Consider the following 6,065-nt stretch of genomic DNA (forward strand, 5'->3'; position numbering starts at 1 on the left):
CAAGTCTATGTCCGTGCATCGGCTGTTTTATTCTTAAGTCGATGACCGTGCATCGGCTAAAAAAATTTTTTTACTGGCCGATTTAAAAATCGGCCCCCGTATCTCACTGCCCATCATCCCACATACTTGGGAAATACTTCTTGAGATGCTGGCCATTGACAGCCACTGGGAACTTCACACCATCCAATTGCTCAAGCATGTATGCATTCCCCTTTAAAACTTGATCGACTTTGTACGGGCCATGCCAATTTGGAGACCATTTACCATACACTTTGTCCTTAGTCCCCAACGGCAATACAGCCTTCCCATACCGGATCACCAACCCGGAACTCCTTTGGCTTCACCTTCTTATTATATGCGCGAGCCACCTTGGCTTTATTCTCCTTGATTTTCTCAAGTGACCATAGTCCGAGTTCCGTTGCGTCCTCAATGTCGTCGCTCATCGTGGCTGCATATTCTTCGACAGCTAAATCATTCCGAAATGTAATCCGTCTCGACCTGACCTTGATTTCCCGGGGTAACACAGCCTTCTTGTCCATAGACCAGCTGGTATGGCGAGGTTTTTATTGCTCCATGACACGACATGCGATAAGCCCACAAAGCTTCGACAATACCTCATGCCATCGTCTAGGGTGCTCATCGATTTTCCTCTTAATCAGCCTTGATCGGACTCTTGTTGGACGCTTCAGCCTGCCCATTTGCTTGAGCATAGTATGGAGACGATCGGATCAGCTTGATTCCCATATCCTCACAGAATTTTCTAAACTCCTTAGAAACGAAGACCGAACCTCCATCGGTCGTGATAGTCTGGGAAATCCCGAATCTATGAATGACATGTTCCAACATGAAACTGATGACATCCTTCGATGCTACTGACTTCATAGGGACGGCCTCCACCCATTTAGTGAAGTAATCTGTAATGGCCAGAACCCATTCATGGCTTTTACTCGATGGAGGATGAATTTTGCCGATCATATCCATGCCCCAACCTCGGAATGGCCAAGGTTTGATGATAGGATTCATTGCCGATGCGGGCACCATCTCGAATGCTCCCAAACCTCCGACATGCTTGACACCCTTTATAATACTTGAAACAATCTTCAAGCATGGTGGGCCAATAAAATCTCGATCGCTCGATCGCCCACTTCATCTTATGAGCCGATTGGTGAGTTCCACAGGCACCCTCATGCACCTCATGTAAGAGCCGATTGGACTCGGCCGGTCCCCGACATTTGAGAAGTAACCCTTCCAAAGTCCTCGTAGAACATGTCATCGCCAATCGGGACGTACTTCATGGCCCCGTATCTTATCCGTTTTGGTGCCCCCGAGCCGGATCTTTCAAGTAATTGAAGATATCGGCTCTCCAATCATCTCGGTTCCATGAACCGCACTCGAAAATCGGCTCCATCTCGCTACGTCCTTGTATCCCGACGCCGTTCGTGCGAGATCGTTCGCCTCGGTATTTTGCGACCTTGGGATCCAATTGAAGTTTATATACCTGAACTGTGCCATCAGCTCACGGCATTGCATCCATAATGGGAAGAGCGACTCGCTCTCACACTTGTACTCTTCCGTGAGTTGAGAAATCACCAATTTGGAGTCTCCAAAGATCTCAACTGCTTCTGCCCCAGCGTCCAATAGCAACTCCATTCCCTTGCATATCGCTTCATACTCAGCAACATTATTGGTGCAAAGGGTAGATAGCCTGATGGAGAAGGTGTAGGTTGCCCCCCGAGGCGACACGAGTAGCACGCCGATGCCGCAACCATCCTCACAGACCGATCCATCGAAGAACATGGCCCATGCACGCACAGATAGTGCTGCCACGTCCGTGTTTATTCGTTCAGCAATAAAATCGGCCAACGCTTGTCCCTTAACTGCTTTCGCAGGTTGATACCGGATATCAAATTCCGACTATGCTTCCACCAAGATTTCGGCCTTCATCTGTCGTGCCCGCTGCTGGAACGGCCGAAATCCTTTCTTCAGAGGGAGCCGATGCTCGATGATGCTCCTGTCTAACCCAGGCATCTCTGTATAATCCCATGCAAAACAATCCGGGTACTCTTTCAACAAGGCTATCATCAGGCCCCTCAGATGCGGATCCAACTTTTTGCTGATAAATGTTGGTCGTGGCTTATCCCCAGGACCAATGTCAATCTCTTCCAGCTCATCAGCTGATGTAAACCCATACCCCAGCTTTCCATCGCCTGCTAGATCAATGTTGAACACAGGGAAAATGCGTGGTGAGGATAATTTTGGCCGATTGCCAGAATCGGCCTCCTTTTTCATTGCAATGCTCAATGAGGGTTTACAACTTCTTGGTGCTTTACTATGGCTACGTGACGTGCTTGAGGTAAGATTTTTGCTTTTCATTTTTTGGGGCCGATCGCGGGGATCGGCCTTGCCACGTACGTCTAGTGCCTTAGATCTTGCTACTCTGTCAGGCCGGTGGATAAGACTAGCCTCACTCCATTTTTTGAAGCTTCGATGCGCTCACAGCCGTCCAAACTGATTCCAGAGAGCGGCTCTTGGTCGTCTGCATCCCAAATATTCATGGCAGCTAGTGAGATCCTGATTGAGTCATCTCGCTCGAACGACCTCCACTTCATCTCCATCCCACCGTATGATGCATTGGTGCATTGTGGATGGAATGCAACAGTTAGCGTGAATCCAATCCCTTCCTAGCAGGACAGCGTAGGTGCTTTTGCTGTCGACGATGAAGAACGAGGTAGGGATGGTTTTTCGGCCTACGGTCAGATCTACATTCAGAACACCTTTTGCTTCTGATGCTTGGCCGTTGAAATCGCTTAACGTGACGTTGGTTTTGATCAGATCGTCGTTGGAGCGTCCCAAACGTCGTAGCATGGAATACGGCATTATGTTGACTGCCGCTCCCGTGTCAACCAACATCTTGCTGACAGGCTGCCCATTGATATAACCCTTTAGGTGTAGAGCTTTCAAATGCCTGTAGCTCCTCTCTCGTGGCTTCTCAAAGATCACTGGCCGTGGACCGCAGTCGAATTGAGCCACCGATACTTCCTCGTCGTTTGGAGCACAAAACTCTGACAGGAGTATGAACACCATGTTTGTATCAGCCGATGCCTCTGCATCGGCTTTTGTCTGTTTGGGGCGCCACACTTTCTTTGGCGGGCGCGTCTCCGTCTCCAACGTTTGCTGAATTTTCACGGCCAGATCGGGTCGTGCCTTCCTCAACGTGTACAGGTACATCGCGCCTCGGCTTCCTCCAGGTTTCGTAGCCGTTGCACCCTACGCTTCTGAGAATGGCTGAGTCCATCAGGGCACCACCTCGGCCGGTGGTACCTATCTTCTTCTTCCTCTGACTCCTCAAAGTCTTCATCTTGAGATGACTCAGCTCGTTTGTTCTGAGGTGGGAGAGGCCCTAGACGCTTGAACACTGAAACTTCATTTGTTCCCTTCCTCCGCTCGTCTACACTCGGGCAGTTCTCGATTGTAGGTAATCGGCTCATTCCCGAGTCCCGAACAGTTGTTTAAAGAAAGGACAGTTCCAATGCCTATCCATGTCTTCTTGCTCTCTTGACCTCCCTCTAGCGTGACGCTCATGCCCGTCGTTGTCTCTATCATATCGACGGTGTTTCCTGTCATCTGCATCAGACCGACGATATCTCTCATCATCTACGTCGTAGCGCCGACGTCGGTCATACTGCTGCTCATATTTGTTGAGGAGATGCGCGGAGAGTGGTCGTTGGTACCGCACGCTTCTCACTTCTTCCTCGGTCAAGTATCGTCTGTCATCATATCGGGGCCGGTCGCGTGGGTCGGCCTCCTCTTTATCCTTGCCACGGGAGTGACTGCTTTCTGCTTTATCCTTGCCATGGCGGTTCACAAGCCCTGCCATGTTGACATCAAAAGAGAAACCTGGCTCGCATCTTATGGAGTGACTGAGATCCACCATGTTGACGCCAGGAAACGAATGTGTGTCTACTTTCATGGCAAATTATCCGAAGATTAATCGGCCTGATTCTATGGCCATTTGAATCTGTGCGCGCAATACTTTGCAGTCGTTGGTGGCGTGGGTGAACGTGTGATGCCATTTGCAGTATGGCCTACCGTTCATCTCTTGTGACGTAGGGATTTTGTGGCCTTCGGGTAACTTCAGCTATTTTTTCCTTCAAAGAAGAAATCAAAAATCTGCTCGCCTTTGCTTAAATCAAAGTCAAACCCTTTTGGAGGCCCCGGTTGTTTCACCCATTTGCAGTGACACAGGGTTTGCCCCCCGAGCCCATTCAGCTACAGCCTACTTCTAGGTCCGGTGCAGGATCTTCGCTTCTTCTATCTCAACCAGGCCTATCGGACGCTTGAACTTGTCTTGGTACAATTCAGGGTGTCGCCGCTCATATGATGTGAGTTTCCGCACCATGTGCGACAATGAACTCGTACTCGCTTGGGAAGTCAGGTCCTTGATCGGCGTTGCGAGACCCAAGCATCGCCGGATCGATCGCTTCCTTCTCGTATAAACGAACCGAATAACATCGGTTCCTCGACGGTCCCGAAACGTTGGATGTATTCAGATATCGTTTCTCCCCGCTTCGCCGCACTCCGTGTTAGATCGGCAATGCCAGCCTCGGTAGCTTCGAGTGATATTGCACGTGAAACCGCTCTTCTAGCTGCTTCCATGTGCGGACTGAGTTTGGTGGCAACGAGGTGTACCATCCAAAGGCCGATCCCGTAAGAGATTGCGCGAAAACCTCACACGTAAAGGGTCTCGATACCGAAATCAAGCCCAGCCTGTGCCAAATATCGGCTTACGTGCTCTATTGAGCTAGCTCCTTCGCTCCATTGAATTTTGAGAATTCGGGGAGCCGATATTTGGGTGGCAGCGCGATCGGATCATACTCGTCGTGGTACGGCTTGGAATAGCCGATTGCTTTCCTCTTCGGCAAGATGCCGAACCGGTCTCTCAATATAGTGCCGATCTCGCTCCATGGTATTAGCCGTAGGGACCGAACCTTCATAACTCGTTCCGAGAGCATATTTAGCCAGCCATGCTTGTTTGTCGAGCATCTACTCCGCAGATCCCCGTTGGTGCGATCTGGCTTGTGCGCGCCAAGGCCTTGCAGTCCGGCACGTATGTGCACACGTATCCATGTGGGATCTCCTTGGGCGGCTCATATAGGAATTGGCAGTCGCTAGGATCGCCTCCAACCTTGTAGACAACGTACGCCGGTGAACCCGGCGGTTCTGGTGCTGCGAGCGCGAATGGCAGCGGCGGTCTAATCTGGAGTGGTATCTCTCCCTGGTGGGTTCCCGTGGTAGGTCCCGACGGAGAGTACCGATGCTTCATGATCTCTTGCACCACTCGGACCGCAACGCGCTCAAAAGCGTTCACCAAGCTCTCGAATGGCGGTGTAGGGAATGAGCTACCATGTAATTAATCTCTTGGCGTAGAGCTCGGTGCGTTCCTCTCGAAGAGGTAGAGAGGTCTACTTCATCGAGGGCACCTTCGTGGGAGAACCCTTTCCATCCGATGCCATGTGAACGGGTCTTCATGAAAGAGCCGATGAGATCGGCTTCTAAGATGGCTTTCATCTCATCGTACTTCTTCTTGTGTTCTTCCGGCAGATCCGCGTACGTGACTCGGTTCGCCCACCACCTCATCCGCGGCTTTTGACATGGTTGCCGCAGATGTCGACGTAGTGGTTGCTGTAGAGTGTCCCACCGGGCGTGCCGGAATGTGTTGCGGTCGGAAACCCACCGGCGAGCAGCCGACGGGCAACACAAGAGAGCCGGGAGGCTCCCGAGATTGCGGCCGACCCCGGTCCCTCGAGCGACGGCCCGCAATGCCTTCTCGGCACACGCGTCCCGGTGCTTACGAGGGCGTGCCACCTGACCTATACCTGGTCGTGAAGGTGATGGATTGCTTCGACTAATTTCCCGCATGGCAAACACGTAAACATTAAATACGAGCCCCAATCGGCTCTTAAATTGTTTCGTGGATCGGCTCAAAGAGCCGATTGCCCCATGGTTCATGTTAGATTTATAAGGACATGGGGATCATGCTTTATCGATATCAAGCTAAACTAATC

Source organism: Lolium rigidum, chromosome 3, assembly GCF_022539505.1.
Source record: "Lolium rigidum isolate FL_2022 chromosome 3, APGP_CSIRO_Lrig_0.1, whole genome shotgun sequence".
Taxonomy (NCBI): Eukaryota; Viridiplantae; Streptophyta; class Magnoliopsida; order Poales; family Poaceae; genus Lolium; species Lolium rigidum.